We start from the raw sequence: 22,481 nt of genomic DNA on the forward strand, positions 1-22,481 counted from the left end.
GTGAAGTAACATACGCCTCTTCTCGGGCGTGTTGAGGCCTCGAGCATTAAGAGAAGTCACCTTGATGGAATCCACCACCATGTCTCAGGAAGGAGGTTGAGGGAGAAGGAAGAAGTGGCGAGCAGAGGGGAGGAAGATGGGATTCTCAGTTACTAGGAGAGAGGAGGGGGGATAAGAGGGGGAAGGGGCGTAAAATAAAAAAGGAAAGGAAAAAAAGGGGGGGTAAGAGGAGGCTCCGACAGGCCAGAGATGTCCCCTCACCCCTCAGCCCCGTGTAGGGGTAACTAATTAACCAAGCTTTTAAAACTTGAAATGCGCGCGACCTGAACTGGTCGCGCACTAATCTAGGTGGAGAGTGGGTGAACAGAGCCGGGGATCCAAAGCCCCGGCCCCCCACCCACACCGGCAACGTCTAAACGTAGGTGGTCTTGGGAGCAGAATATCAAACGCACCAGTAGTAACTTAATCAAGCGAAAACAGTCAAATAAACCATAAGGAAAGTAAAGGCATGTAAACAGAGTGACATAACTAAACATCTGATAACATAAGAACTTCCAGTAGCTAATCAGAGAACGCAGCAGCGTTCCATCTCCCCAGCATCAACCCCAACTACACTGCCAAGGTGTCTTCTGTGGCCACCGAAAAGTATCAGAGACCCCCCTTAGGCTCCTGGACTCCAGTCCCACCCCCGGGGATGTCTCCAAGCCCTCCCCCCTCCCTCATCGTGAGTCCACGGCCACTTGCACGGACCAACAGAGGCCCAGGTCTCAAGTGCATGAGATCTCTCCAAAAGAAAGGGCAGGGGTTCCCCATAGTAGCGTAATGACCTAGACAAGGAAGGGTTACCCCAACCCCCCATAGAGCAAGGGCTGGTTCCCCCCAAACATCCCCCAGACTCCCTCCCCTCCAGATACTGCCATCGGGACCTGCCGGGGTAAAAGATCTCCTCCCTCAGTCGAACATCCTCCCACCCGGAGAGTGGGGGGGACCGCACATGACTGTCCAGTGGTGACCCCCAGATTGTGGACCTAATAAGTCCGTCCTCCCTCCACCCCTCCATGGGCGGGGGGGCAAAACATGCATACCCCGAGAGGCAGATTACCCTGAAACAACCGGAGACGGGCATCCCGATACATATATCTCTGGACTCGTGAGGTAAAGGGCCCTGGAGAGGGCAGTCACCATCCAAGCAGGAATCCCAGTCCGTCTATGTTGGCCCGATAATGGGAGCCCTCCCCCGGCACGCACCAGGGTGGGTGGCAGTGTCTGTCTGATAGCCCGATGAGCAAGGGGCATATGGAGCAGGGCAGGCAGCGTCGCCCTACAGAGGTAGTCTAACATCCCCCTCAGGCCCCAATATCCCGTGCTGGAAAGGAAAGGGACCAGGCCACGGCCTCACGGTTGCATACAGGAGGGTGGTGAGGGTGGAGGCGCGCCGGTGGCCACATGAGCGTAGAGGTCAGGGTGAGCTAGGGAATAGGGGCTACTCACATCTCACGAGCCGCCTCGTTGGACGGTGTCCGTGAGCGGCGCCTGGAGCGAGGCATTCTCTGTGGCTGCGGGCCGGGAGCTCTTGTTGCATCCGGACGTCCCTGGAATCTCGGTAGGTAGCCAAGCCAGTCTGGAACAGTGATCGGATCTGTGCCAAGGAAGTGGAAGAGGGCCGGGAGTGTCTCCCGGGATCTCAGCAGGAACGGTCTCTGGTCCTTGATGAAGGTGACTGACAGGGGGAACCCCCAGCGGTAGGTCGCCCCGCAGCATCTCGCCAGCTCCAGAAGGGGTCTCAACAGTGCTCGGCGGTGAAGTGTGGGTCTGGAAATGTCTGGCAGTATCTTCACGGGAGCCCCGTCAAAAACGACCTCCCCAACCTCCCAAGCCCTGCGAGTTATGGCCTCCTTATGGGTGTAGTGATGCAGGCGACATATAACGTCTCGCGGTCTGGCAGGGTCCGAGGAGCGGGGGCCGAGGGCCCTATGGACCCGGTCAATCTCGAAGCGCTCCGGAAGCTGGGCACCCGCTACTCTCTTAAAGATGTCGGTAACTGTGGCAAGCAAGTCCGCAGAGCCTGTAGCCTCTGGCAAGCCCCGCAGACGAAGATTGTTCCGCCTGCTGCGGTCCTCAATCTCCTCCATGCGGAGCTGAAGTTCAGTAGCCGATTCCGCCTGAGCTTTATGCTGGGACTCTAGAGCGATGACCCTTTGTGTCAGTGCTGCCCACCTGGTTTCATCATTTGTAAGCCTGTCATCCAGAGCCCGTACATCCTGCTTCATTGCCTGAATTTCCTTCTTATGTGCAGCCTCCACTCTCCCCACAAGCCCCTCTATGTCTGCCTTAGTAGGCAGTGATTGCAGGATTGCCCTCAGCTCCGCATCCGCTCTGTAGGTAAGTGGCAGCTGTGAGGTACCCCCTGGCTCCGTGTCTGGAGGTATGGGCGAGCTGGGGAAGATGAGGGGACTCTGGGACCCCTCCGAGGGTGCAGGCACGTCCGCGGGAAGCTCCGCGCACTCACCATGCGGCGCCGCCATCTTGGGTCTCCGGGTGTCCGCGCTGGGTGTCCGGAAAAGCCGCTGAATATCACTCCCCGCCGGCGTCTGAACCGCCGGGCTGGTCTGCAGTCTGTTCCGCTTTCCGTTCCTCTTCTTAGAAGCGTGCATTCTGCGGTATGGTAAGCGTGATTGCCGGTGTAAGCTAGGGCGGCCGGGAGCTCTGTAAGGATGCGTCTCTACCCGGCCATGTCCCGTCCACACTCCCTGGTAAGGAATTTAAGTTGGGTTTCTCTAGGTTCAGAGGCCAACCCAGGCTCACCAACAGGTCTTTTGTTACCTGTGGACCCCAAATCGACTGCGCCAGAGAAGGTACAAACAGGAGAAGATCGTCAAGACACACGATCACCGAGACTCCCCTGAGACGCAGGAATGCCAGAACTTCTACCATCACTTTGGTGAAGATACGAGGAGGAAAGGGATAGCCCAAAAGGGAAGTGTTTTGAACTGAAGGTGTAGCACCCCTACAGAAGTTATCACTGCCAGCCTAAGGAAACGCTGGTGGTTCTCTGCGATGGGAATATGCAGGTATGCATCCTTACTATCCATGCCCTGAAACAGTTTTGGTGGAAGAGGTGCCCTCACCCAGTGACCAAAACCAACGAAAGCCGTCTGTAGGTGACTAAGACACACAGACGCTTCAGGTTGAGCCTGAACTTTTTCCAAAGGCTTGTGAACCACAAAAATGTGAGAATAGGAGCCCTTCCTATCTATCCTGCTGGTACCTGTATTACCACTTCCTGTTCCTCTAACTCCTGAAGAGGAAAGAAGGGCACATTTTGGCAGCTCAGTGACAAGGAGTCTCAAACAGGGGGGAGTTCTGAAAACTCCAAACGGTAACCTCTTCTGATGATCCTCATCACAAACGAATTGGAGGTGATCATCTCCCACTGGGGGAGGAAGGCCCCTTTTTATATATTTCCTCTTAAGGAAAACGGCCTTCATCTTATCAGCCGTGCGATCTCGCACTGCTTCAAGACCTGGCCAAAAACAGCAGGTCTCCAGTAAAAAAGGATTAAACAGAGCTTTTGCATTGGACGCCTTGACCCCCTGCCATGTCTTCAGCCTTAAGGCCCTCCAGGCTGAGTTGGTCAGAGCCGAAGATCTTGCATACATTCGCCTGGATTGAATCGAAGCAGCGTATGCCAACTCCTTAAGCAGCGTGGGAAAGGAGGATAGAAAGTCCGCAATACCTAATGGAGAAAATAAATCATTACACACCAAACCGCAGTCTTCGATCAGCCAACAAAAACCTCCTCCTCGTGCCCAAAGCCCGGTATAAATCCAAGGGTGATCGGAGATTCGCTGTCCAAGGGCCTCTGCTATGGAATGCTCTACCAATCAACATCCGCCTGGAAGAAAATCACCTGGCTTTTAGGAAAAAACTCAAGACCTTCCTCTTTTAGCAGATGATCAAAGCTCGCCACAGCGCCTAGAGGCGATTCAGTTCGCATTGTGCGCTATACAAGTATTTCATTCATTCAAAGTCTCCTCTGCCGTCATTGCTTCATGCATTAATCTGGCTAAGCCGACACTTCATATTATGAGCCACCCCTGTGGCCGCTATGGCAGGCTTAGATATTTTCTTAAGAGAAAAAAACCCATGCATCCTTCAGAAGTGAGTCCATCATTTCAAACCATAGGGTCTGAAAGTATTCCCATGTCCCCGAGGACAGGTCAGTATGCCTGGACATCTGAAGAAAGGTAGCCTCTAACCTGGGAGATTCTATTCCAGACAAGAGCTTCCTCTTCCGCCCAAGAAAAAAACCTTTGTTTTAATGCACCAGAAAAGAAAGGTTTTCCTTTCGGGACCCCGCCATTTCTGATGGCATCGATCAAGACGTCATGAACCGGGAACACCCGCTTCCCCCAGGCCCTAGTACATCTGATCGTGGGGTGACAATGCCTTCTTTTTCTCTTGTATGCCTAAAGTGGTATGAATAGCTCCCAAGAGCTTATCCACTTCATCCAGGGGGAAGTTTACATCGTGAGGTTCTTTTGGGTTCCCCACCCAAGCCCTCACCATCAGATTCCCTTGAGAGTCTGAGACGGCACTGTCAACTTCTTCCTCAACTTCCTCTCTGGAACCCTCTAGACTCTCCCTTAACCTGCAGGAGGAACATCCATCGGGTTAGGTGGAACACTCTGCTGTGCTGGTGAAAGAGTGCTCTGGAGCTGAGGCCACTGGAACTTTCACAGAAGCCGCCAGATATGCACCGTGTTCTGCTGCCTGTTTCCTGATGGCGCTCAAACAGGGACCTGAACCCTGAACCCTTAGGTTAAAGGTCTGACTGAGCTATCCGGTGCTTCAATACACTCTTTACCAAGTGCCCTGAACCAGGGATTCCCCCAAAGAGGCTCTATATGAAGGACGCTCCCTCCTAGAACCAAGGGGACATTTGCTCATGTCCCCTACGGCACCTGGTATTCCCAGGCGGTCTCCCATCCAGGTACTAACCAGGCCCGACCCTGCTTAGCATCCGAGATCAGATGAGATTGAGCGCATTCAGGGTGATGTGGCCGTAGGCTTCTGAGACATAGAGATAAAAGAGCAGCATAAAATCCTAAAAAAAGAAACACCAGCACTACTTAAGAGGACCACCGGGAGTGCCCTCCCCTAAGATCAATCTTCATCTGGATCCCAGACGCACTTCCCTTCCCCCCGACCACCTAGGGGGAAAAACACCAGTGGAGCTACTGGTTGTAAGGTAAGGGAACCCCTCGCCAGGGCTTTTACCTTTGAGTGGCTGGTGCCGTTACTCCTGGAGCTCCTGAAGCCACTGCTTCGGACATTCTCCTGTTGAGGAAGAGTGGTACGAACGTGCCTCCAAAGCTACCTGTGCAACTTAGAAGAGAGGCTGCACCAGCCGAACGCTTGGTCCTCCTTCCGTCCGCGTCCGGAACCGGAAGACGCGGGTTCAACGAAGACGTCCGCCCCCACCAGAACTGACGTCGCCCGTCATCTGGTCCGGCCTCCAGCTCCAAGCCGACTGCAAACACAGGGGGACCTAGGACGTCCTGTTGCAGCGCCCCACTGGGCGAAAACGAATGGATGGACCTCCCTAAAACTTCCTGCTTTCCCCAAGCGAAGATTAGAGTGCGTGTAAAAAAGGTCAGTACAGAGTTCAGCTCCCCAGCCGACCGGACTGCCTATCCCGTTGAAGCACCCTCCTGGGCGAACGAAGGGATGAGCCTCTAAAAACTTCCTGCTTTCCCCAAGCGAAGTTTAGAGTGTATGGTCAGTACGAAAATTCAGCTTACCAGCTTGCCGAAAGTAGACCGATAGACGATAGACGATAGGACTGCCGAGTGGGGCCAGAGCTCCGCTCGGATAGCTTCAGTCTCTCCAACTGATTCAGCTAAGGTTCCTTAGCGGTGTCTCCCCACCGGAGGAAACACCATAACTGAGGAACGAAGGGAGGAGGAGACTTAAATCATGAAAATGAAGGCGGTGTTTCCTAAGAGGGGAGGAGCCAGTGTCTCTCAAAAGGTGGCTGTCCTGAAAGACGATTGGGGAAAAATATTTTTTTCTTCAAAATTGTCGGCTTTTTTTTGTTTATAGCACAAACAATAAAAACCGCTATGGTGATCAAATGTCACCAAAAGAAAGCTCTATTTGTGGGAAAAAAGGACAAGTGTCGCACAACCGTGCAATTGTCAGTTAAAGTAACGCAGTGCGGTATGGCTAAAAAATGGCCTGCAGTGGTTAAGCTTTGACAAAAAAAAAAAAACCTGGAAGCTGATTGGTTTCTATGCAGAGCCGCACCAGATTTTGCACTCTCCGGTTTTAGTAAATCAACTCCACAATGAGATAGCATTTTCACCCTACAATGGAACTGCATTAACAAATACCATCATATCAAGATCACCACCAGGTATTTTCAATTGCCACTTTTAAAAAGATTGAAGACAATTTTCCAAATTACGTTAAAGTATATGAAATCCCTAGCACATAACATCTCTGGTTTGCTCCTTTTTGGTCTGTTAATTACACCATTGCGGGTGTCAATTGCAAAAATACCTGTTCCTGACAGAAATCCTGTGTGTTTACTTAAAGTGGTTCTAAAAAGGTAGAAGGTTTTTTTTATCCTAATGCATTCTATGTATTAACCACTTGCTTACTGGGCACTTAAACCCCCCTTCCTGCCCAGGCCAATTTTCAGCGCTCGCACTCTTTGAATTACGGTCATGCGGCACTGTACCCAAATAAAAATTTTAGCATTTTTTTCTACAAATGGAGCTTTCTTTTGGTGGTATTTAATCACCACTGTTTTTTTTTACTAAAAAAAAAAAATCAGTTTCATAGTTTGTTATAACATTTTGAAAACAGGTAATTCTTCTCCTTCATTGATGTGCACTGATAAGGCAGTATTTTAATTTTCATAGTGTATAAAATACAAACTATCAAAGGCTGCTTTGGGAAAGACTTCTGCTTTTGATAAAAGAACCTAATAGATACAAATGCATATAGTGCCTGTTATTAGATGTCAGATGTGGTGGTTGCATTAGTTTTATTTTTTCTCCAGGAATTTCTTTCTCCTTACTTTGATCTTGTAAGTAACATACTTCCCTACCTAGGGTAGCAATGCTGACTCAATGTACTTTATGGAGGATCACTGCTATCGTCACCCCAATACAGGAAGTATGCTATCTCTACTGAAGATATCCCTCTTTATATTCTTCTATAACAAAGGGGAGAGGGGATTTTTAGCTTAAGAAAATAGCTGACAACAATGCTAATAGTCAGCAGAAGCAGAAATCACAGGAAGTTATCAGCTCACATGTTTTTTGGCACGCTGACAAGTATTATTTTGCAGTTATTGAACAGATATAAAAAATGCTTTCAATTGTAAATTTAACAGATCAAAATGGAGCAAATAAGGAGTTTATTGTCAAGGTTTATATATATTTTAACTGGAATCAAAGTCATTCTAGCATTTATTCAATATGGAAGGAATTGTGTCCCGCTAGCAATTAAAGCAGTTGCAAACACTACTTGGTAATTTTTACCTGCAGGTAAAATGAATATCTCTGAAACGTGCGCCGTTTAGGAGATATTCGCCCTGCATGTAGCATGCAACATCACTGGCGTAGGCACTCTGAAGGTCCAGCGTACCTTGTGGGAACTTCCGAGCTTTGTGCCAGTGTTCTGCTGAAAACCCCAACTCACCGAAATCTCCAACCACATCACTTCCGGAGAGAGATTTCAGCAATAATTGGGCTGGCTGTTTTCACAGAACACCAGCAGCGTATACAGTACGGTACAGGACGAGTTTGCTGTTTTCACAGAACAGCGGGTAAGGAGGAAAAAAGTTATTGCCGCCTTGGAGGCGGCCATGTTGGTTACTAGCGGGCGGACTACCCACTGCTCAGTCAAAACAGCGAACTCGTCCACTATCGTACTGTATACGCTGCCGGTGTTCAGTGAAAACAGGCAACTCGTGTAAATCTCCAATTATTGCTGAAATCTCTCACCAGAAGTGACATGGTTGGAGATTTTGGCGAGTTGGAGTTTTCGTCAGAACACCGGAACTGAGGGCTCACACACACATGTGTGGGAGTGACATTGCGGCTCCGGCTAATCACAGCGCTGGAGCTCGCGAACCAGGTAGCAAGACAGGGGGGACATGTCAGCCCTCTCAGCAGTGACTTTGCAGTGCTGGAGAGCTTTCTGCCAAGGTGAGTATTTCATAATGTGCTAGTATGCGATTAATACTAGCACATTATGCCATTAGGTTTTTTTTTTTTTTTTTTTTTAACATTAGCAGTTTACAACCTTTTTTAAAACCATGGAAGGGCCAGGACTAGTGTTCCCATGGAAAGGTTTTCCCTCTAATGCTGCGTACACACGACTGGATTTTTCAATGGACTAGGTCTGACGGAACAAATTCACCAGACAATTCGATCAGGTGTGGGCTTCATCGGACCTTTCCTGTCCAAAAATTAGACAGACTTTCGATTTAAAACATGTTTCAAATCTTTCCGACGGACACGAGTCCGGTCAAAAAATCAGTTCGTCTGTATGCTATTCCGATGGACGAAAACCGACGCTAGGGCAGCTATTGGCTACTGGGTATGAATTTCCTTATTCTAGTCTGGTCGTACGTCATCACGGTCAAATCCATCAGACTTTGGTGTGCTTGTGTGTGGCCAAGTCCGTTCATTCGCAAAGTCCGTCGGAACTCCGACGAAAGTCGGGAAGACTGCCAGACCTAGTCCGTCAAAGTTCGCTCGTGTGTACATGGCATAATACTTTTCTGGGGACAACCCCACCTGTAATGTGGCGCATCTGTGTAATGTATGCAACCTACTACTACAGCAAAACTGACTTTTATAAAATAAAAAATGTGTTTAAATTGCCAGAAAATCTTTACAGTTTTTCCATCTTGGCTGATGCTAGCGGCGGGGAGCATTTTGGCAGCAAATCTGGTGGCAGACGTCTCCCGTTTCATATCACGCCAGCGTGATGTTGGTGGGGATCTGTTTGGGTATATTGGGCTTATCTGGGCATCCTCATTTGGAACAGTTCAGGCGATCGGGTTGCACAGCTTGGATACACTGCACATCACACATGATACCACCATAAGGTAACCCAGTGCGTAACAGCTGTTTCACCTAACTTTGTTTTCACTCTCCTTCAATCCTCCCTTTACCTCTTTTAGGTTTTTATGGCACTCACTATGCAAGTTTTTAATGCACGTGTTTCACTCTTTATTTCACCACATTTACTTATGCTCATTCACCTTATCTTTCAGGTTTCTATGCACTCCCAGGGGAAATTGATTCTCTTACACCATTCTGTGGCTGTGCTACCTGATTTGCTACACATATATTTTTTCATTTACTTTCTGTAGCCATTGATTGGCACAATACTTACTACAATATGATTACTTCTATCCTTTTGGGGATGCTCGTATGTATGCCCAGTGTTCCTACAGATCCCAACATCTCAGCTCCTGGGGTAGACGCATGGAAATTTTCACATCAGTATCACTTAGTTTGAACTTTCAATGGGATGTAGGTCTTTTGGGTTAGACCATTCATTCCTTTTCACATCTTTCTCATAATATGGACTTTCATTTACACTATTATACATTTCCTTATATCCTTTTAAATTCTTTACAGATATTTGTAGCATCCGCTCCTGATGAGTCATATTTATCAACAAAACGCGTAGAGATTCACATGATGCAGCCTCTATTGCACACATGGCTCTATCAACATCTCATTTCAATCCAATATGGTTTTACTCTTATTACATCTATGTACATTGTTTTCATTATATGATATAATTCGTTTTTATACTATGGTCCCATTTATGTGCATTTTGTTTTTTGTTATTCATGTTGTATTTTGCATGCTAAAGGATTATTACCCTTATGTACTTACCTATTTTATATTTGTGTTATTTCCTACCTCAAAGGCCCACACTTTCTATTTTTGTAGAATAGGGATGGAGGGGCACCACCCCTTGTGCACCTCATTTAAAGTCCCAGTATATGTAGATATACATTCCCCCTCTCTTTGTATTCATAAATTGCCAGCAAAATGAGAGCTCCCAGCTGCTTCACTCTGTAAACAGATTGGCCAGGGATTCCATTCATCCATACCAGGTCCTTATCCTACGTGATACTCCCGCTGCTTCCTTAGCAACCTTTCACGGTAAGTAGCTGCCATGTTTGTCCATGCGACACATCCTAAATTCTCAGGGTCTGTTTTCATGTTTGGTCTGAAAACTCATCCCTGCTGAAGAGACTGGAATGATGCAGAAACTGCTATTTTTTGTATACAATTGTTTGTAACTAAGATTAGTAAATATTACTTTTCATTCTTTTATATGTATATGAGTGTGTTATTATTCACTAGCACTATATGGGGAGCCCTAATTTAAATCTGTGTGGAATAGTTGTTTAATACATTACATATTTATGGCTATTTATAACTTCATTACATCACAAAGGACACTAGGAAAGGTTAAGGTCATACTGCCCGTCCATCTGCCTGTGCTTTAAGTTACTTTTCCATGAGTCATTACTATCCACCCTTCCCCACGCAAGCAAATTATCTTTCACTTCCCACTTCAGAGTATTAGTAGTTTCATTTTCACAGTGTTTAAAATACAAACTATCAAAGGCTAATTTGAGAAAGAGTTCTGCTTTTGATAAATCAACCTAATAAATAAGATATTGTGACAATGCAGATAACCACCCATCTAAAATTAACCACTTCCTGCCCAGGCCAATTCTGACATTTCTCTCCTACATCTAAAATTCCTAATTTTTTTGCTAGAAAATTACATAGAACCCCCAAAAATTATATATGTTTTTTTTAGCAAAGACCCTAGAGAATACAATGGCCACTTTTTATCTCGCACGGTATTTGCGCAGCAATTTTTCGAACGCGTTTTTTTCAGAAAAAAAAACAGTTTCATGCTAAAAAAAAAACAAATCAGTAACGTTAGCCCAATTTTTTTGCATAATGTGAAAGAGGAGGATACACCGAGTAAATAGATACCCAACATGTCACGCTTCAAAATTGCACGCGCTCGTGGAATGGCGCCAAACTTTGGTATTTAAAAATCCCCATAGGCGACGCTTTAAATTTTTTTACTGGTTACATGTTTTGGGTTACAGAGGAGGTCTAGGGCTAGAATTATTGCTCTCGCTCCAACGTTCGCGGCGATACCTCACATGTGTGGTTTGAACACCGTTTTCATATGTGGGCGGGACTTACGTATGCGTTCGCTTCTGTGTGCGAGCTCACGGGGACAGGGGCGCTTAAAAAAATTTTTTTTTCTTTTTTTATTGTTAATTTTATTTTTATTTTTTTAGTTTTACACTTAAAAAAATAAAAATAAAAAATTGATGACTTTTATTCCTATTACAAGGAATGTAAACATCCCTTGTAATAGGAATATGGCACGATCGGACCTATTTACAGTGAAATATGGGGTCAATAAGACCCCATATCTCACCTCTAGGCTGGGCAGAATAAAAACAAAAAAAAAAAAAAACGATCCTGGCTTCCTAGCCAGATTGGCGCCGTTAATTTGAATAACGAGGCCGGGCGTGACGTCATAACATCGCGCCCGGCCTCCGAACGATCATAGAGACTCCGGGGACAATCTAGTCCACCGGAAATCTCTATGATCACATCCTGGGGCCAGCGGATCCTGTGACCGACTCACCGATGGAAACGGTGAGTCGGTAGAAGCACCGGAGGGCGGCGGGAGGGGGGGGGCGTCCCCTCCCGCCGCCCGTAAGAACGATCAAGCGGCGGAACAGCCGCTATGATCGTTCTTATGGTGTAGGGAATCGCCAGCTGAAAACGGCAATATCTAAATGATGTCTGTGGACTCAGGCATCATTTAGATATAACCACCGAAACCCCAGGCCGTCAATAGACGTACTGCGGTTTTGAAGTGGTTAAGTGGGATTGATTTACTATAAGTAGAGAATGTTCTCTTAGAAAAAAAAACGGAAAATAGTTTCATACTTACTGTAATTTTCCTTTCCTGGTGCATACCCATGGCAGCATACCTGTGATAGCTCCGCCCCGGAGTCCTCCCCTCGGGATAGTTAATAGCTTATAAAAATGACCAACCTACCCCCCCTAGCATTCTCCAATTATATCGAATACCAAGGGAGGGAGCGTATGCTGCCATGGGTAGGCACCAGGAAAGGAAAATGACAGTAAGTATGAAACAATTTTCCATTTTCCTGGTGCCCCCATGGCAGCATACCTGTGATACAATAAATAGCTAAGACCAGGGTGGGTACTGCTCCAAAGAAAATGTTATTTAAGGAAAAGCGATAGCCGCTTCAATTGCCCTTTTCCCGAATTCTACTGAAGTGAGTGCTCCTGGGTCAATTCTGTAATGGCGCATGAATGTATTTGGCGACGTCCATGTGGCCGCTTTACAGATCGTTTCCAACGATACACTTGTTCTTGCCGCCCACGAAGAAGAAACTTCTCTCGTTGAATGGGCTTTCACCGCCGGAGGCTCCAACCCTCTAGCCCTATACACACACTTTGGATTAACCTACAAATCCATGAAGCTATCGTCCTCGATGTGGCTCCTTTTCCTTTATTTTTGCCCCATGGTAGTACGAATAATCTATCCGATGCTCTGAAAGGACTTGTGGCCTGCAAATAACGTGCTAGAACTTTAGAAACATCCAACTCTTGCAACGAACCAGATAAAGGATCCGTGAATGAAGGGAGTGCCCAAGCCTCAGAGAGAGTGGATCGGGATGACACTTTTGGGACGAATTCTTGAACTGTCCGCAATTCCACCCTATCCGGGAAGAAAACTATGTGTTCTTTCTCTGCTCCTAACGCCTGCAATTCCGAAGCTCTCTTCCCCGACGTTATAGCAACTAGAAAAACAGTTTTGAGCGTTAGGTTCCATAGTGAAGCGGCCTCCAATGGACTAAAAGGCTGCGCTATTAGACAGTCTAGCACAAAAGGTAGGTCCCAGGCTGGGAAAGCTCGTTTTACTGGAGGGCGGATCTTCTTGACTGCTTTGAGAAATTGCATGATGAGAGTATCTTCTGCCCATTTTAAGTGGGTACTTGCTGAAATTGCTGCTACTTGAACTTTTAATGAACTTAAACTGAGTCCCAGGTCTAAACCATTCTGCAGAAACTCCAAAACTATTGAGGTAGAAGGACTGGAGGGAATCGCCTCGTTTGCTTATTGCATACGCTTTGAATTTATTCCATATCTTAGAATAGATAAAGTTTGTGGAAGGTTTCCTAGCTTTCAGGAGAGTCAAGATCACTCCCGCTGAGAATCCCAATGATTGGAACTTCTGCCGCTCAATATCCAGACATGTAGGTTCAATTTGTGAGGAGCTGGATGCAACAATTTCCCCTGTGAGAGAAGCTGCGGGAATACAGGGATCTTGAACGGTGGGTATATGCTGAGGTTCACAGCCCAAGGGAACCACGGCCTCTTAGGCCAGTAAGGCAGAATAGCTATCACTCTGATTGGCTCCATTGCTAATCTGATTAAGAATTTTGCGATCAAGGATCTGGGGGGAAACGCATATGCAGTCTCGCAAAGCCATGGACTCAAGAGGGCATCCACTGCTTCTGCTCAGGAATGAGGCAGGCGGGATAGAAATCTCGGTAGTTTCGCATTCACTGGTGAGGCAAAGAGATCCATTTCTGGTGGCTTCTGGAGATTCATGATCCAACTGAACACTGATGGGTGCATCGCCCATTCGTTGCTATCTGGAAAACAACGCGTTAGGCGATCCGCCTGCTGATTCAAACGTCCCGGAAGGTAAATTGCCTTTAAATCCACAAAATTTCTTTCCGCCCATAACATGATGGGCTCCACTTCCCTTAGTAAAGTGATGCTGTGCGTCCCCCCCTGCCTCTGTATATATGATACCGCTGCTCTGTTGTCCATCCGTACCAGCACTTGTCTCTGTCGTAGATGTTTTTAGACTTAAAGCTAAATACACTGCTCTCAGTTCTAAGACGTTGGAGACTACCCCTGTCACAGGGACGTCCCATCTCCCTTGTACTGCCAGGTGATCGCAGTGAGCTCCCCACCCTTTTGAACTCGCGTCGGTGGTAACAATGGTCCAGGAAGGGCATTGCAGGAGCCGAGGTTTTGAAATTAGGTCTTCCTTCGACCACCAGAGGAGACCCCTCCTCATGGAAGCAGAAATTGCTATTCTCTGACATAATGACTTCCTCCTCCACTGCGTCAAAAAGCCCCATTGAAAAATCCTCAGATGCCAATGAGCCCAAGGTAACATCGGAATGCAAGCTGCCATAGTCCCGATTAAACTCAGGAAATTTGAGGCTGACAGGTGGGAGAGCGACCTGACGTGGATCATCTTCTGGGCAATCGTCTTCACCTTCTGAGGAGGGAGGCGCACTGTACCAGCCTTGGTGTCGAATAGAGCGCCTAAGTAAATCATCACCTGAGTTGGGGTCAGGTGGCTCTTCTCTGCATTTACTAACCATCCAAACTCTTTCAGAGTCCTCAGCAGAATCCCCTTGTGGACCCATAACTGGGCTTGATTGGACGCTAGCAGTAAAATGTCGTCCAGAAAGTGAAAGACTCGAAGGCCTTTTTCCCCTGAGAGGAGCCAGGATTGAAACTAGAACTTTTGAGAATATTCTTGGTGATGTACATAGGCCAAATGGTAGGCATTGAAACTGGAGATGTGCTGATCCTATTGCCACTCTCAAAAACCTTTGGAATGCTGGCAGCACGGGGACATGGAAATAAGCATCTTGCAAGTCTACCGATACCATCCAATCCCCTGGTTGTATCATTTGCGTGATTGTCTGCAAGGATTCCATCTTGAACGAGTCGAGCTGTATGAAACGATTTAACCTCTTTAGATCCACCACTGGTCTCCATCCTCCACTCTTCCTGGGGACTAGGAAGAGAGGAGAATAGAATCCTGTGAACCTTTCGGAGGGAGGGACCGGTAAAACTGCCTGTTGAGCAACAAGAAGATGTAGGTATCTTTGTAAAGCTTCCGCTTTCTGCGGTGACGTTGGACTTCTCGTTAGAACAAACAAATCTTGCGGGGCCCCTTTTTGAAAGGTCCAAAACGGATCGTAGAAACTACCCACGGATCCTCGCATCGACTGGCCCATACTTCCGCAAACCTCTTCAACCTGGCCCCTACTTGCTGGAGTGGCCTCTTGTCAAAAGGACTTCGTCCCCTCCTGAGTGTTGGAGAGACCTCTCTGTTTATTCGCATTTAAAAACGTGGCCTGAGTACTCCTCCAATTCTTTTTGGGGTCTTTATTTTGTCTACAGTTAGAGAAACTTCTATTCCTAGAAGCTTGGAATTTTGTTGACACCACACGTGACCGCCTCACTCTTCTATCCTGGGGAAGTAGCCCAGACTTCCCTCCTGTCACTCTAGATATTGCCTTCTCCAATCTTTCTCCAAAGAGTGCCTTCCCATCAAACGGGATTTTGCACCAGTACTGTTTTGAAGCTGCGTCAGCAGCCCATGGCTTTAGCCATAGCGCGCGCTTAGCCATGATTGTGTGCAACATTGCCCTAGCCGCATATCTCACTGAGTCAATTGCGGCTTCTCCAATAAAATCTGCTGATAGCTTGAGCTCTTCTAACGCCTTTATAATATCGTCCTTGGGGACCTCTTCTCGGATGGCAACTTCAATATTATCTGTCCAAACTTTAATGGCATTAGACACCGAGGCTAAAGCTACCGCCGGTCTACAGGCTCCTCCCGCCAGCTGATAGGCTTTTTTCAAATCCGCATCTATACGCCTGTCCAGAGGATCCTTAAAGGAGGCTGAATCCTCCATAGGCAGGGTGATGTTCTTGGCCAAACGCATCACTGCTGCGTCTACTACTGGCGGCGTATCCAGGAAGGCCGCATCCGATTCGGCCAGCGTGTACAATTTCTGGAGTCTATTTAGAGAGACATGTTTATCTGTCCTCTTCCATTCCCCCTCTATTAAATCTTTTAATTCCTCCAGAAAGGGAAAAAAATTCACTCTCTTTTTCAGAAATGGAAAGAAGGTTTTTGCCTTTTTGGGAGGTTCTTCTACTTCTTCCCAACCGATGGCTTGTTTTACTGCTAAGACAAAGGGCTGCACTATTGAGAAATTAAAGCCGGAAGGGTCTGCATCATCTGAGGAATCCTCCGAATCGGGTTTGTCCCCAGCTGATAAGGGAGGCGGGGTTGCAGAAGTGCCTGCCTGGTCTGTGGATGATTGACCCTGATTAGATATTTCTGATGTTTGACCCTTAAACGTGTCTTGCAGGGTGGGAGTCGTATGAATTAGCTCCGCTAATGAGTCTTTTACTACCCTTTTAATCAATTCTGTAACTTGTTCCACCTCCGCCTTTTCGTGTAGGCTTGAAAACAGTCTTTATAGATCAGTTTATCAGACATCGGCGGTGCTCCACACGCTCTACATTCTCTCTTTCCCCGTCTGTGAGGGCTAGCTGAACGATGCCTTTTGGAACTAGTTCTTGGCAAAGAATGATGAGAGGTAGATGAGCGGCTGTGCGCTGAGCTTGGACGTGTGCGTCCGTTGCGATGACCAGATGTCTGGTTAGACGCACTCTGGTGTAAAGGGCTGAAACGAAAAGTAACAGCGCAAGGCTCTCTTTTAGTCCAACACAAAAAAAAAAAAAAAAAGAAAAATCTTTTGGCACGTACCCTTACCTAAGAAAGCGAGGGTCTTGGTCTAACAGCGGCTGGCTCATAATTGCAGGGCAGGCAAGGGCGAAAGTGACTGGACAGAATACTAAGAAAACACAATAGACTCCTATGAGACCCCGTGAATATACACCCCCCCTTCCCACCTATACATATACACACACATTGTTTGTATGTATGTATGTATGTATGTATGTATGTATGTATGTATGTATGTATGTATGTATATATACACACACACACACACACACACACATATATATACACACACACACACACACACACACACACACACACACACACACACACATTCCCAACTATACAGCCCTGCCTAAACAATTACAAATTCATCCTGTAATTTCATCCACAACTTTCCTTCATGAAAAATACTTGAGAAGAAAGAAAAATAGATCCAACACAAATCCATCTCTGTCATCCTTACAACCCCCTAAATTATCTGCTCTACACATGTAAACCAATAAATATACATTTAATAGAGAACAAAAACAAGTACAGAGAAAAGAATCATGCACAAGCAAAACCTATACTCAAACCACACTACAGCCACATTTATTTACTTCTTTCTTTTTACTTACTAAGGAATCAGGTTTCAGTCCACACAGAGCACTCAGGAGGCAGCACCTACAGCTAGCTACACCTGCCTCCTACTGAACCTGCAGCCCCTAAGTAGAGGAAGGAACCTCCCATCCCCCTCCTCTGCTCACCGAAGGGCAACACTGCCTGTTTTCCCTTCTCCAAGATGGCGCCAGCAGCGTTAGACGCCCGCGAATGCGGAGAACGGCCGCACCGTCCCTACCAGCATAACTATAGTCAGAGTACAGCGCTGCGCGCCCAGCGCTTGCTGCAAATAACACCGCTCGTGAAAAGGCAGAAAGAAAATAAACAGTACAATGAAAAAGGGAAAGCTCAGAAGTGAGCCCCTACCTGCCCCACCGACTGACAGCTTTGCCTTCAAGCAGAACCAATATCCCACGTAGGAAGTGGCTGCTGCCCCAAAAGACCCTCAGAAGGGGCTCCCCTCTTATAAGCGCTGGTTAGCAACCCAAGAAATGGGGACTGCATCTGGGAGAGGCTTGAACCCAGACGGAAACTGCTCATGGCAAAGGTAAGATACGTCCAAACACTATCCGTTAGGTATGAGGAAAAAAAAAAGGAGAATGCTAGGGGGGGTAGGTTGGTCATTTTTATAAGCTATTAACTATCCTGAGGGGAGGACTCCAGGGCGGGGCTATCACAGGTATGCTGCCATGGGGGCACCAGGAAAAATGATTTAGGAAGTCCAGAGAGGGTTGACCAAAAAAATCTGACTTGATTCACCCATCCCCACACGCAATGTGGATAAGGGAATCCTCCCTGCTGAGCTCTAGTATTCTGACCATGGGGAGACTTCCCTCCGGTTACAATACACTGCTTAGCATTGCAGGTTGTAACTTGCAGCGGTGATCCTGCAAGAAAAATTCAACAGGATGGTTGTACAGAAGTCAATCGGTAGATCGGTTTCTGTACAACCTACCTGCTCCTACATGGTTTGAAATTCCTCCAGTTCCTGTTGAACTCGCTCAATTTTGATCCATGTATCGCTGGCTTTAGTTTATTGAGGAAAGTGTTCATTTTGAATACCCAATCACGTGCAGGCATGGGCGTCCGCAGAACATTTTTCAGGGGGGGGCATCATTTTAAGGTCTGGTAGTGTGATCTTACCTGTGTCAGTCAACAGTGGCTGCAGGGGAGAAAGCGCTTGGCGACAGCTGATAAAGCCTGAGGAGGTGATGTCACCCATAGGTTCCCATGTCACAATTGTTATTGGTGCTCCCTCCTCTCCCATGCATACGCTGCTGGATCACACAGGTGAGATAACATGACCAGATTGGAACAGTCTGAAAATAGTTTAGTCCACATAGGTGTTAGGTGTAAGGGTAGAGGGGCAGTTTTTAAGGATAGTGCAAGCTGGAATTCTACTTTCAATCTACCCTCCCTATTGGTGGCTTTTGGCAGTGTTAAAGCAGAGCTCCACCCAAAAGGAGAAGCTCCACTTGTTTGCACCCTCCCCCATTCCACTGCCACATTTGGCACTTTTTGGGGGAAAGAGTGTACCTGGTTTTGCCATGGTGATCTGAGGCACATGCAAAACCATGCAAAATATGCTGCGAGCGACCACAGCAAGTGAAGGTATAAATAAACATACAATCAGGCAATAAATCATTCACAAAAAAAAAAAACTACACCTGCATGGTGCAGCATTGGCTGAAGCCAGTGGAGATTTTAAAATCTATATGGATACAATAGCATCTTTAGGCTGTTGTGCCCATATAGCTGCTTTTGTGCCCATATAGAAGCTGGTGTGCCTCTATATGGGTGCAATAGCATCTATATAGGCACAATAGCAGTTATATAGGCACAATATCATAAAGATGATATTCTGTCCATACTGTATGGCCTCTTTCATACAGGGCGGATCAGTGCTGATCCGCCCCAGGGATATCAGCTTTCTCAGCGGGATTGCCGGAGCGATCTCCGCTAAGCAGGCAGAGGACATGTCCGTCTCCGCACACTGCGTAGGCATGGACCTGTCAGAGCGCCGCTCTCCCCTATGGGAGATCGGATGACGACGGACCGTAGAGTCCATCATCGCCCGATCTGATCCGCAGACTGATGGAAAAGTTTTTCCTCAGTCCCACTTTTTCGATGCTCCATAGACTTCTATGGAGCATCCCTTCAGGTCCGCCTGAAAAACTGACAGGCGGACCTGAACGGATCGGCCGGGTGAAAGAGGCCTAAAACTCCTATTGTGGCCATACAAATGCTACTGTTTCCTATTATGCCCAGTGACACAGACCTTACAGCCCTGCCAGTGCCGGGACAAGTTATCTGGTGACCAGAGCAAAGATGCCAAACTGCGCTAAATTTTGGGTCTTTAATTAGCCTAAAATACAGATTTCTTGTAAAATATTAACAGCTACATACAGAATGCCCAAAATGATTTAGACCCCTTTCACACCACACCGCCGATAGCGTGGGCCGGATTTGCGGCGCATTTCGGCCGCTAGTGGGGCGCTTTTACCCCCCGTTAGCGGCCGCGAAAGGGTTAAAAACCGCCGGCAATACACCGCAATAGCGGCGTTTTGCCTGCGGTATTACAGCGCTGCCCCATTGATTTCAATGGGGAGCAGCTGTGGAGGAGCGGTAAACACACCGCTCCTTCACAGCTCCAAAGAAGCTGCTGGCAGGACTTTTTTCTGACGTCCTGCCAGTGCACCGCTGTAGTGTGAAAGCCAGAGACAATGGTGCAGCTTCTTTAGGGCGTTTTGCAGGCGCTATTTCTAATGCTATAGCGCCTGCAAAACGCCCTGGTGTGAAAGGGGTCTAAAACTGAGTGAGAGATTTTTAGACATATGTAACTGACCTTAAAGAATATGTAACCAATCACATGCTTAGTCAGAAATTAATTCTTGCAGATGCTCACCTCCTTTGCAATCAAAACATGTAGCCATAAATATGTCCATTACAGATTTGTAATGAGCCTGGGATGTAGTAGAATTGTCCAGGGAGCCCCGTAATGATCCGCCCCAAAGGGGAGGGGTAATGGAGGGGCGGGCATGACCTGGTGCCTTAGGAACCAGGAAGATAGAAGAGGGAGTGGTAGGTTAGGAAAAAGAAGAAGGGGAGGAGCGGTATAAAAGGGGGGCGGAGCTATAGTGGGCGCCAGTGCACGAGGAAATTCATCGGAGGAGGCAGCTTTTATCACTGCTCCTCCGCGCATCATGGCGGCGATCGAATCGGCGCCCACGAGGCCGCGGAAGGAGGCGGAGGTGCGGGGGACGGCGCGGCTTACCAGGCAAGTGGAGGACCTGATGGGGGATGACACGGATGCGGGGGGTAGCAGGGTGCCTGTGCAGCGGGCCCGGCGGTCTCGGCCGCCGGAACGCTTTCGCCGGGCCCCGCCCCTCGGCCACCTCGTGAGCATAGGAGCCTGATGGGGGACAGGTCGGTCCCCCAGCTAAGCGGAGGCAGCAAGAATGTCGGGGCACGGGGCGGTCAGCGCGCCGCCATCTTACAGCCCGGCAGCCAGTCGCGGGGGGGATCCCAGGGAGGGCCCCTGCACCAGCGGGGGACAGAGGGAGGGGGTTCAGAGGGCAGAGGACATTGCGCGGAAGCCGGGGGTGGGGGAAGTGCCCAGCGGCGGACGCAGGGAGTCGAGGGACAGTGCGGGGGGGGCGCCCCAGGTCTGGCACACACCACCGGTCGGGGGGCGGGTGCCCCCTGTGCAAACGCAAATTTCCGGCTGTCGGAGCGATACGGCCTCTGGGGGGGTCGCCCAGGGGGCTTCCTTTCACAGGTGGACAAGGACGTGGCGGAGCGGTCAGACGGAGAGCTGTCCACGGATAAAGAGGTGCGGATCCAGTGGTGGAGAGCGGCAGCGCGGCTTGTTCCTGGTCGGCCCGGTAAGTCGGTGCATACTGTCCTTACTGATGCTTTGCAGGGGTTGCTGGGGGTGGTTCAGTGTGTGTCCAATGGGTCTTTGGTGCCGGCGATGCCGGTGAGTGGGAATGGAAGGGTACAGCAGGTGGCGGGGTCTGGCCCGACTGTGCCGGGGCCCGCGCCTCCAATCCTGGGGCCTATAGAAGGGCTACGGGAATTTGTAGAGAGGTTTGGGGGGGCCAGGGTACGCCAGCTCTGGCGGCCCCCTTGGGGTACGGGTGCGAGCACTGGGGTGGCTGTGGTAACGCCGGCAGCGGTGGTGGAGCCTGCGGCACCCACAGGGGATGGGCCGTGGCGAGTGGGGGGGTCCAGGGCGACAAGGTGGCAGAGGTGGGGTCCGGCCGGTCAGACATGGTTAGGATTGGGGACGCGGCACAATGCGAGAGGTACGTTTGCTTCGAGGGCCCGCTGGGAGCACACCTGAAACCGGAGGGCCGTGGGAAGATATGAAATGGTGAGTATGTGGAGATATTCTCACTCCTCCGTTAGGGAAATTCAACTTAGATCGGGTCACAATGATATTGTGGTCAGACATTGTGGCCCGGACCCAATGGGGGCGGGCTTGATCAGTGGCAAGTATCCAGATGACGAGGATCCGGTTCAGGTGAATAAGGTGGTGGGGTGGTTTGTGGTCAAGAATGGTGGGTTGGTAATCGGTCGCAGGGAACTGGAGACTAAGGTGGGATTGTACCTGAGGAGGGATGGGGGTACGTCTCACGGAGGTTGGCATTGATTTATGTCCCTGGGTTTGCAGGAAGGCCTCCAGAAAGCATTGGGGTGTGGGGTTGCCCTCAAGGGTAAGGTGGTCACCCTTTCAGGCTGTGGCGGTATCTTTCTGGTGGTCTTTGACGGTGGCGGTAAACGGAGGTGATCAAAAAGGGGTGTGCGGCTCATCGGTAATATGGGCCCCTCCGGTGTATTCCTGAATGGTGGACAGAATACTGGGATGTTGTGTATTCCTGAACGGTGGACGGAATACTGGGATGTTGTGTATTCCTGAACGGTGGACGGAATACTGGGATGTTTTTCACTGCAGGAATTGGTTGTCTCTGAGCGGTCACAGCTGGAGGCCTGGTATGTTAAAGGTACCGCAGTGAGGTTGGTGTTTTGGTTTAAAGTGGGTCACCGTCAGAGATCACCAGACTGGAATTTAGTTTAACCACTTGCTTACTGGGCACTTAAACCCCCCTCAGTCCCAGACCAATTTTCAGCTTTCAGCGCTGATGCACTTTGAATGACAATTGCGTGGGCATACAACACTG

At 48.5% G+C, this 22,481-nt stretch overlaps 1 non-coding gene across 1 annotated transcript; it reads right to left on the minus strand.

Annotated features, from left to right (window-relative positions):
• Positions 1-4,952: 4,952 nt before the first annotated feature.
• Positions 4,953-5,071, minus strand: LOC143965294 (5S ribosomal RNA). The gene has a single exon (XR_013271608.1). It is a non-coding gene; the product is annotated as a 5S ribosomal RNA (ribosomal RNA).
• Between the last annotated feature and the right edge of the window lie 17,410 nt (positions 5,072-22,481).

This window comes from Lithobates pipiens, unplaced genomic scaffold (genome assembly GCF_037356315.1).
Source record: "Lithobates pipiens isolate NorthernLeopardFrog02 unplaced genomic scaffold, aLitPip1_a1.2 Scaffold_8, whole genome shotgun sequence".
Taxonomy (NCBI): Eukaryota; Metazoa; Chordata; class Amphibia; order Anura; family Ranidae; genus Lithobates; species Lithobates pipiens.